Genomic DNA, 11,657 nt, shown 5'->3' with positions numbered 1-11,657 from the left:
TCCCTATCTACATCCGTGAAGAAGTTGTGGGCTCGAACGACGACGTCGGAGACTTTCGGGGGCGAGAACCGTGCTTCGGGGTTCTCGGTTTCCCCCGGTCAACTTCTCTGTGCGAGGGTCTTTTATGGTGAAATCGTCGGCCAAGGTCTCGCCTCTCCACGACTCGCGGTCTGGTAGGAGTAGCGATAACGGGGTTTTCAACGTTAAGTCGCCGCCTTTCGCAGAGCGGTCAAAGTTCAGAGTTGTAATTCAGGATTCCGAGACCGGTCCAGAATTCCATGCTGACCCATGTGATATTTCGATGCTATCTGAAGCGGGAAAGAGCGTATAAAAAGTGCCATTTTCTGGCCATTCTGGATGACTTTGACCTTGACCTACTTTTTCAAGGTCAAGGTCACCCAACCCGTCCCAGTGGGTTCCGTCTCTCTACGACGAAGACTTTAGGAGTCGTCAATTTGTAGGGGACAAATCGCAAAACATGAGGGGGGCATTAACTCCCTTTAGGGGACACCGAATCCCTTCATTTGAAATTCTTCGCTTCTACTCATTGACCTCTATGCTTCAGCAAAGGTTTCATCCTCCTATCATTTACGGTTAAAAAGGAGTAGCGATAACAATGATTTCTGCTAACAGGTCCGATAACTCTGTAAGGGGTCAAAGTTCCATGACGCAGGGTGAAATGTATTCGTTTCTCAAGAAGTGCTCTAGGATGGACTCTAAAGTTTTTCGATAAGTCTTAAGACGAAAATTTTTTTTGACGGCAGGAAAATAATAATAATAAACAGAACAATAACAATAGGACTTTCCACAGAAAGGTGGAAAGCCCTAATAATTGAGACGAAAGTGCCACGTATTGAATACATTTGGCATTCCTAGGTCAGAATGGGAACTTGAGTCATGCAAGTGACATTTTCACGTTAAAAAATGCGCGTTTGCCTAAATTTGGATTTCTCGTATTCTGTTGATTTCTACATTTCAAGATTGGCAACTGACCAGGTGTAAAGGTGCACATTTTCCGTTCTCGGATGGAAAAAGGGGTGGGTTCGATTCCCCCGGTCAGTTCACAAGGAAATGTTGAGTCGCCGTGCTTAAAAAAAATCAATTTTCGCATTCGTCAAGGCGTAAAAGAATGGCAGGTGGTGAGTGTTTAAAACACTAGTGATCCTAATTGTTCGCGAACAATTAGAGGGCTTCCCACCTTCTAGCGGTTTTTCAGTAGTGTTGAAATGCTAAAAGCCCCCCCCCCCCCTACCCCACCCCACCCTCACCAAAAAAAAAAAAAAAAAAAAAAAAAAAAAAATGGATTTGGCTTGAAAAGAAATTCAAATTTGCCGCCTTGAGTGTTGTAGTGTTGGAGATTAAGGCCTTGGTTTCGCACGATAGTACCGGTCAAATATTTGGAAAAAAAGGGTGCGAGTGTTGCATAGCCGGCACATATCAGGTAAAAGTGTAATGGGACTTGTGCAGGTGTTTGGGGTGACTTTAGACCTGTTAGATGTGATATTTGGAGGTGCAAAGAAACCGGATGTGCCATTTTCCTAGATTGTAGTAACTGCTGGTGCATGCTGGGAGTCTATACAAGCCTCATGTTGTCAGATGTTGTGAAGATGCACTGGATTTGACCGTGTGTGTTGTGGATTGTGGAATTGAATATACAGTTTGTAATGGCTCATCCTATGTGTTCTAATTCACGGAGACAATGTCTTTCAGTCATTTCACCCAAGGAGGCATGCATATACGGATTGATAGGCTTTGACAACAAACAACCAAAATGGCGGCCGGTGAATTAGAAAGTGTCTGAGTGCATGTAGGATATCTGAACGGAGAATAGGAGTACTGCATCCCATCTGATCCTGCAGGTAAGTGTTTATTTGTTTACAATGACAGTCAGGATGGAATGTCAATGAGTTCAACTGTCAAGTAAAGTTGCATCATCATTATAAAAAAAAAAAAAACTTAGTCTTTATGTTGATGCAGGCAGACAATTGAATCTGGCCTATGTCTTTTCATGAATGTAAATGGAATTCATGTTTGATTGACAAGACAGTCAAGAAATGGAAGAAGTGGGTGTAGGTCAGATGTGTAGGTGTAGGTCAGATTAGCTAGAATCCTGTAATTGTTGCATGGCATGAGACCGGTCAAAATAGTGTATTGAAACAGCTGATCACAATCAGATCACTTGAAGGGTGGGGGATTTCTTCCTTGGGGACGACAGGCGTGATGGGTGGGTTGGCCTTACTCGTGGAGACTGGCCCCTGGATGCGTGACCTTGACCTTTGACCTTGACCCACTTTCAAGGTCAAACCTCAAAAATCCTGTTGTTGGGCATGAAACCGGTCAAAATAGTGTATTATAAACAGCTGATGACAGACAGATCACTTGAAGGGTGGGGGGTTTCTTCCTTGGGGACGACAGGCGTGATGGGTGGGTTGGCCTTACTCGTGGAGACTGGCCCCTTGATGCCTGACCTTGACCTTTGACCTTGACCCACGTTCAAGGTAAAACTTCAAAAACCCATGGGGGAGAAAGTGTGACCTTGACCTTTGACCTTGACCTCATTTTGAAGGTCAGAGAGGTCACGGGGCTTCGTTTAAGTGGTCCCGCGTCTCTATCTACATCCGTGAAGAAGTTGTGGGCTCGAACGACGACGTCGGAGACTTTCGGGGGCGAGAACCGTGCTTCGGGGTTCTAGGTTTCCCTCGGTCAACTTCTCTGTGCGAGAGTGTTTCATCTGGAATTCGTCGGCGAAGGTCTCGCCTCTCCACGACTTGTGGTCTAGTGGGAGTAGCGATAACGGGGTTTTCGACGTTAAGTCGCCGCCTTTCGCAGAGCGGTCAAAGTTCAGAGTTGTAATTCAGGATTCCGAGACCGGTCCAGAATTCCATGCTGACCCATGTGATATTTCGATGCTATCTGAAGCGGGAAAGAGCGTATAAAAAGTGCCATTTTCTGGCCATTCTGGATGACCTTGACCTTTGACCTTGACCTACTTTTTCAAGGTCAAGGTCACCCAACCCGTCCCAGTGGGTTCCGTCTCTCTACGACGAAGACTTTAGGAGTCGTCAATTTGTAGGGGACAAATCGCAAAACATGAGGGGGGCATTAACTCCCTTTAGGGGACACCGAATCCCTTCATTTGAAATTCTTCGCTTCTACTCATTGACCTCTATGCTTCAGCAAAGGTTTCATCCTCCTATCATTTACGGTTAAAAAGGAGTAGCGATAACAATGATTTCTGCTAACAGGTCCGATAACTCTGTAAGGGGTCAAAGTTCCATGACGCAGGGTGAAATGTATTCGTTTCTCAAGAAGTGCTCTAGGATGGACTCTAAAGTTTTTCGATAAGTCTTAAGACGAAAATTTTTTTTGACGGCAGGAAAATAATAATAATAAACAGAACAATAACAATAGGACTTTCCACAGAAAGGTGGAAAGCCCTAATAATTGAGACGAAAGTGCCACGTATTGAATACATTTGGCATTCCTAGGTCAGAATGGGAACTTGAGTCATGCAAGTGACATTTTCACGTTAAAAAATGCGCGTTTGCCTAAATTTGGATTTCTCGTATTCTGTTGATTTCTACATTTCAAGATTGGCAACTGACCAGGTGTAAAGGTGCACATTTTCCGTTCTCGGATGGAAAAAGGGGTGGGTTCGATTCCCCCGGTCAGTTCACAAGGAAATGTTGAGTCGCCGTGCTTAAAAAAAATCAATTTTCGCATTCGTCAAGGCGTAAAAGAATGGCAGGTGGTGAGTGTTTAAAACACTAGTGATCCTAATTGTTCGCGAACAATTAGAGGGCTTCCCACCTTCTAGCGGTTTTTCAGTAGTGTTGAAATGCTAAAAGCCCCCCCCCCCCCTACCCCACCCCACCCTCACCAAAAAAAAAAAAAAAAAAAAAAAAAAAAAAATGGATTTGGCTTGAAAAGAAATTCAAATTTGCCGCCTTGAGTGTTGTAGTGTTGGAGATTAAGGCCTTGGTTTCGCACGATAGTACCGGTCAAATATTTGGAAAAAAAGGGTGCGAGTGTTGCATAGCCGGCACATATCAGGTAAAAGTGTAATGGGACTTGTGCAGGTGTTTGGGGTGACTTTAGACCTGTTAGATGTGATATTTGGAGGTGCAAAGAAACCGGATGTGCCATTTTCCTAGATTGTAGTAACTGCTGGTGCATGCTGGGAGTCTATACAAGCCTCATGTTGTCAGATGTTGTGAAGATGCACTGGATTTGACCGTGTGTGTTGTGGATTGTGGAATTGAATATACAGTTTGTAATGGCTCATCCTATGTGTTCTAATTCACGGAGACAATGTCTTTCAGTCATTTCACCCAAGGAGGCATGCATATACGGATTGATAGGCTTTGACAACAAACAACCAAAATGGCGGCCGGTGAATTAGAAAGTGTCTGAGTGCATGTAGGATATCTGAACGGAGAATAGGAGTACTGCATCCCATCTGATCCTGCAGGTAAGTGTTTATTTGTTTACAATGACAGTCAGGATGGAATGTCAATGAGTTCAACTGTCAAGTAAAGTTGCATCATCATTATAAAAAAAAAAAAAACTTAGTCTTTATGTTGATGCAGGCAGACAATTGAATCTGGCCTATGTCTTTTCATGAATGTAAATGGAATTCATGTTTGATTGACAAGACAGTCAAGAAATGGAAGAAGTGGGTGTAGGTCAGATGTGTAGGTGTAGGTCAGATTAGCTAGAATCCTGTAATTGTTGCATGGCATGAGACCGGTCAAAATAGTGTATTGAAACAGCTGATCACAATCAGATCACTTGAAGGGTGGGGGATTTCTTCCTTGGGGACGACAGGCGTGATGGGTGGGTTGGCCTTACTCGTGGAGACTGGCCCCTGGATGCGTGACCTTGACCTTTGACCTTGACCCACTTTCAAGGTCAAACCTCAAAAATCCTGTTGTTGGGCATGAAACCGGTCAAAATAGTGTATTATAAACAGCTGATGACAGACAGATCACTTGAAGGGTGGGGGGTTTCTTCCTTGGGGACGACAGGCGTGATGGGTGGGTTGGCCTTACTCGTGGAGACTGGCCCCTTGATGCCTGACCTTGACCTTTGACCTTGACCCACGTTCAAGGTAAAACTTCAAAAACCCATGGGGGAGAAAGTGTGACCTTGACCTTTGACCTTGACCTCATTTTGAAGGTCAGAGAGGTCACGGGGCTTCGTTTAAGTGGTCCCGCGTCTCTATCTACATCCGTGAAGAAGTTGTGGGCTCGAACGACGACGTCGGAGACTTTCGGGGGCGAGAACCGTGCTTCGGGGTTCTAGGTTTCCCTCGGTCAACTTCTCTGTGCGAGAGTGTTTCATCTGGAATTCGTCGGCGAAGGTCTCGCCTCTCCACGACTTGTGGTCTAGTGGGAGTAGCGATAACGGGGTTTTCGACGTTAAGTCGCCGCCTTTCGCAGAGCGGTCAAAGTTCAGAGTTGTAATTCAGGATTCCGAGACCGGTCCAGAATTCCATGCTGACCCATGTGATATTTCGATGCTATCTGAAGCGGGAAAGAGCGTATAAAAAGTGCCATTTTCTGGCCATTCTGGATGACCTTGACCTTTGACCTTGACCTACTTTTTCAAGGTCAAGGTCACCCAACCCGTCCCAGTGGGTTCCGTCTCTCTACGACGAAGACTTTAGGAGTCGTCAATTTGTAGGGGACAAATCGCAAAACATGAGGGGGGCATTAACTCCCTTTAGGGGACACCGAATCCCTTCATTTGAAATTCTTCGCTTCTACTCATTGACCTCTATGCTTCAGCAAAGGTTTCATCCTCCTATCATTTACGGTTAAAAAGGAGTAGCGATAACAATGATTTCTGCTAACAGGTCCGATAACTCTGTAAGGGGTCAAAGTTCCATGACGCAGGGTGAAATGTATTCGTTTCTCAAGAAGTGCTCTAGGATGGACTCTAAAGTTTTTCGATAAGTCTTAAGACGAAAATTTTTTTTGACGGCAGGAAAATAATAATAATAAACAGAACAATAACAATAGGACTTTCCACAGAAAGGTGGAAAGCCCTAATAATTGAGACGAAAGTGCCACGTATTGAATACATTTGGCATTCCTAGGTCAGAATGGGAACTTGAGTCATGCAAGTGACATTTTCACGTTAAAAAATGCGCGTTTGCCTAAATTTGGATTTCTCGTATTCTGTTGATTTCTACATTTCAAGATTGGCAACTGACCAGGTGTAAAGGTGCACATTTTCCGTTCTCGGATGGAAAAAGGGGTGGGTTCGATTCCCCCGGTCAGTTCACAAGGAAATGTTGAGTCGCCGTGCTTAAAAAAAATCAATTTTCGCATTCGTCAAGGCGTAAAAGAATGGCAGGTGGTGAGTGTTTAAAACACTAGTGATCCTAATTGTTCGCGAACAATTAGAGGGCTTCCCACCTTCTAGCGGTTTTTCAGTAGTGTTGAAATGCTAAAAGCCCCCCCCCCCCCTACCCCACCCCACCCTCACCAAAAAAAAAAAAAAAAAAAAAAAAAAAAAAATGGATTTGGCTTGAAAAGAAATTCAAATTTGCCGCCTTGAGTGTTGTAGTGTTGGAGATTAAGGCCTTGGTTTCGCACGATAGTACCGGTCAAATATTTGGAAAAAAAGGGTGCGAGTGTTGCATAGCCGGCACATATCAGGTAAAAGTGTAATGGGACTTGTGCAGGTGTTTGGGGTGACTTTAGACCTGTTAGATGTGATATTTGGAGGTGCAAAGAAACCGGATGTGCCATTTTCCTAGATTGTAGTAACTGCTGGTGCATGCTGGGAGTCTATACAAGCCTCATGTTGTCAGATGTTGTGAAGATGCACTGGATTTGACCGTGTGTGTTGTGGATTGTGGAATTGAATATACAGTTTGTAATGGCTCATCCTATGTGTTCTAATTCACGGAGACAATGTCTTTCAGTCATTTCACCCAAGGAGGCATGCATATACGGATTGATAGGCTTTGACAACAAACAACCAAAATGGCGGCCGGTGAATTAGAAAGTGTCTGAGTGCATGTAGGATATCTGAACGGAGAATAGGAGTACTGCATCCCATCTGATCCTGCAGGTAAGTGTTTATTTGTTTACAATGACAGTCAGGATGGAATGTCAATGAGTTCAACTGTCAAGTAAAGTTGCATCATCATTATAAAAAAAAAAAAAACTTAGTCTTTATGTTGATGCAGGCAGACAATTGAATCTGGCCTATGTCTTTTCATGAATGTAAATGGAATTCATGTTTGATTGACAAGACAGTCAAGAAATGGAAGAAGTGGGTGTAGGTCAGATGTGTAGGTGTAGGTCAGATTAGCTAGAATCCTGTAATTGTTGCATGGCATGAGACCGGTCAAAATAGTGTATTGAAACAGCTGATCACAATCAGATCACTTGAAGGGTGGGGGATTTCTTCCTTGGGGACGACAGGCGTGATGGGTGGGTTGGCCTTACTCGTGGAGACTGGCCCCTGGATGCGTGACCTTGACCTTTGACCTTGACCCACTTTCAAGGTCAAACCTCAAAAATCCTGTTGTTGGGCATGAAACCGGTCAAAATAGTGTATTATAAACAGCTGATGACAGACAGATCACTTGAAGGGTGGGGGGTTTCTTCCTTGGGGACGACAGGCGTGATGGGTGGGTTGGCCTTACTCGTGGAGACTGGCCCCTTGATGCCTGACCTTGACCTTTGACCTTGACCCACGTTCAAGGTAAAACTTCAAAAACCCATGGGGGAGAAAGTGTGACCTTGACCTTTGACCTTGACCTCATTTTGAAGGTCAGAGAGGTCACGGGGCTTCGTTTAAGTGGTCCCGCGTCTCTATCTACATCCGTGAAGAAGTTGTGGGCTCGAACGACGACGTCGGAGACTTTCGGGGGCGAGAACCGTGCTTCGGGGTTCTAGGTTTCCCTCGGTCAACTTCTCTGTGCGAGAGTGTTTCATCTGGAATTCGTCGGCGAAGGTCTCGCCTCTCCACGACTTGTGGTCTAGTGGGAGTAGCGATAACGGGGTTTTCGACGTTAAGTCGCCGCCTTTCGCAGAGCGGTCAAAGTTCAGAGTTGTAATTCAGGATTCCGAGACCGGTCCAGAATTCCATGCTGACCCATGTGATATTTCGATGCTATCTGAAGCGGGAAAGAGCGTATAAAAAGTGCCATTTTCTGGCCATTCTGGATGACCTTGACCTTTGACCTTGACCTACTTTTTCAAGGTCAAGGTCACCCAACCCGTCCCAGTGGGTTCCGTCTCTCTACGACGAAGACTTTAGGAGTCGTCAATTTGTAGGGGACAAATCGCAAAACATGAGGGGGGCATTAACTCCCTTTAGGGGACACCGAATCCCTTCATTTGAAATTCTTCGCTTCTACTCATTGACCTCTATGCTTCAGCAAAGGTTTCATCCTCCTATCATTTACGGTTAAAAAGGAGTAGCGATAACAATGATTTCTGCTAACAGGTCCGATAACTCTGTAAGGGGTCAAAGTTCCATGACGCAGGGTGAAATGTATTCGTTTCTCAAGAAGTGCTCTAGGATGGACTCTAAAGTTTTTCGATAAGTCTTAAGACGAAAATTTTTTTTGACGGCAGGAAAATAATAATAATAAACAGAACAATAACAATAGGACTTTCCACAGAAAGGTGGAAAGCCCTAATAATTGAGACGAAAGTGCCACGTATTGAATACATTTGGCATTCCTAGGTCAGAATGGGAACTTGAGTCATGCAAGTGACATTTTCACGTTAAAAAATGCGCGTTTGCCTAAATTTGGATTTCTCGTATTCTGTTGATTTCTACATTTCAAGATTGGCAACTGACCAGGTGTAAAGGTGCACATTTTCCGTTCTCGGATGGAAAAAGGGGTGGGTTCGATTCCCCCGGTCAGTTCACAAGGAAATGTTGAGTCGCCGTGCTTAAAAAAAATCAATTTTCGCATTCGTCAAGGCGTAAAAGAATGGCAGGTGGTGAGTGTTTAAAACACTAGTGATCCTAATTGTTCGCGAACAATTAGAGGGCTTCCCACCTTCTAGCGGTTTTTCAGTAGTGTTGAAATGCTAAAAGCCCCCCCCCCCCCTACCCCACCCCACCCTCACCAAAAAAAAAAAAAAAAAAAAAAAAAAAAAAATGGATTTGGCTTGAAAAGAAATTCAAATTTGCCGCCTTGAGTGTTGTAGTGTTGGAGATTAAGGCCTTGGTTTCGCACGATAGTACCGGTCAAATATTTGGAAAAAAAGGGTGCGAGTGTTGCATAGCCGGCACATATCAGGTAAAAGTGTAATGGGACTTGTGCAGGTGTTTGGGGTGACTTTAGACCTGTTAGATGTGATATTTGGAGGTGCAAAGAAACCGGATGTGCCATTTTCCTAGATTGTAGTAACTGCTGGTGCATGCTGGGAGTCTATACAAGCCTCATGTTGTCAGATGTTGTGAAGATGCACTGGATTTGACCGTGTGTGTTGTGGATTGTGGAATTGAATATACAGTTTGTAATGGCTCATCCTATGTGTTCTAATTCACGGAGACAATGTCTTTCAGTCATTTCACCCAAGGAGGCATGCATATACGGATTGATAGGCTTTGACAACAAACAACCAAAATGGCGGCCGGTGAATTAGAAAGTGTCTGAGTGCATGTAGGATATCTGAACGGAGAATAGGAGTACTGCATCCCATCTGATCCTGCAGGTAAGTGTTTATTTGTTTACAATGACAGTCAGGATGGAATGTCAATGAGTTCAACTGTCAAGTAAAGTTGCATCATCATTATAAAAAAAAACAAAACTTAGTCTTTATGTTGATGCAGGCAGACAATTGAATCTGGCCTATGTCTTTTCATGAATGTAAATGGAATTCATGTTTGATTGACAAGACAGTCAAGAAATGGAAGAAGTGGGTGTAGGTCAGATGTGTAGGTGTAGGTCAGATTAGCTAGAATCCTGTAATTGTTGCATGGCATGAGACCGGTCAAAATAGTGTATTGAAACAGCTGATCACAATCAGATCACTTGAAGGGTGGGGGATTTCTTCCTTGGGGACGACAGGCGTGATGGGTGGGTTGGCCTTACTCGTGGAGACTGGCCCCTGGATGCGTGACCTTGACCTTTGACCTTGACCCACTTTCAAGGTCAAACCTCAAAAATCCTGTTGTTGGGCATGAAACCGGTCAAAATAGTGTATTATAAACAGCTGATGACAGACAGATCACTTGAAGGGTGGGGGGTTTCTTCCTTGGGGACGACAGGCGTGATGGGTGGGTTGGCCTTACTCGTGGAGACTGGCCCCTTGATGCCTGACCTTGACCTTTGACCTTGACCCACGTTCAAGGTAAAACTTCAAAAACCCATGGGGGAGAAAGTGTGACCTTGACCTTTGACCTTGACCTCATTTTGAAGGTCAGAGAGGTCACGGGGCTTCGTTTAAGTGGTCCCGCGTCTCTATCTACATCCGTGAAGAAGTTGTGGGCTCGAACGACGACGTCGGAGACTTTCGGGGGCGAGAACCGTGCTTCGGGGTTCTAGGTTTCCCTCGGTCAACTTCTCTGTGCGAGAGTGTTTCATCTGGAATTCGTCGGCGAAGGTCTCGCCTCTCCACGACTTGTGGTCTAGTGGGAGTAGCGATAACGGGGTTTTCGACGTTAAGTCGCCGCCTTTCGCAGAGCGGTCAAAGTTCAGAGTTGTAATTCAGGATTCCGAGACCGGTCCAGAATTCCATGCTGACCCATGTGATATTTCGATGCTATCTGAAGCGGGAAAGAGCGTATAAAAAGTGCCATTTTCTGGCCATTCTGGATGACCTTGACCTTTGACCTTGACCTACTTTTTCAAGGTCAAGGTCACCCAACCCGTCCCAGTGGGTTCCGTCTCTCTACGACGAAGACTTTAGGAGTCGTCAATTTGTAGGGGACAAATCGCAAAACATGAGGGGGGCATTAACTCCCTTTAGGGGACACCGAATCCCTTCATTTGAAATTCTTCGCTTCTACTCATTGACCTCTATGCTTCAGCAAAGGTTTCATCCTCCTATCATTTACGGTTAAAAAGGAGTAGCGATAACAATGATTTCTGCTAACAGGTCCGATAACTCTGTAAGGGGTCAAAGTTCCATGACGCAGGGTGAAATGTATTCGTTTCTCAAGAAGTGCTCTAGGATGGACTCTAAAGTTTTTCGATAAGTCTTAAGACGAAAATTTTTTTTGACGGCAGGAAAATAATAATAATAAACAGAACAATAACAATAGGACTTTCCACAGAAAGGTGGAAAGCCCTAATAATTGAGACGAAAGTGCCACGTATTGAATACATTTGGCATTCCTAGGTCAGAATGGGAACTTGAGTCATGCAAGTGACATTTTCACGTTAAAAAATGCGCGTTTGCCTAAATTTGGATTTCTCGTATTCTGTTGATTTCTACATTTCAAGATTGGCAACTGACCAGGTGTAAAGGTGCACATTTTCCGTTCTCGGATGGAAAAAGGGGTGGGTTCGATTCCCCCGGTCAGTTCACAAGGAAATGTTGAGTCGCCGTGCTTAAAAAAAATCAATTTTCGCATTCGTCAAGGCGTAAAAGAATGGCAGGTGGTGAGTGTTTAAAACACTAGTGATCCTAATTGTTCGCGAACAATTAGAGGGCTTCCCACCTTCTAGCGGT

The 11,657-nt window shown here is 44.5% G+C and overlaps 1 long non-coding RNA gene across 2 annotated transcripts in view; it reads left to right on the top strand.

Moving 5' to 3' along the window:
• LOC130052052 (uncharacterized) overlaps positions 1-11,657 on the top strand; it is a 29,487-nt gene continuing 17,830 nt past the window's right edge. For both annotated transcript variants that reach the window (XR_008800407.1, XR_008800406.1), the window contains exon 1: positions 1-9,695. This is a non-coding gene — a long non-coding RNA (uncharacterized LOC130052052). The remainder of the gene's footprint in view (positions 9,696-11,657) is intronic.

Source organism: Ostrea edulis, chromosome 2 (assembly GCF_947568905.1).
Source record: "Ostrea edulis chromosome 2, xbOstEdul1.1, whole genome shotgun sequence".
Lineage (NCBI taxonomy): Eukaryota > Metazoa > Mollusca > Bivalvia > Ostreida > Ostreidae > Ostrea > Ostrea edulis.
This window is presented reverse-complemented; position numbering and strand designations above follow the sequence as displayed.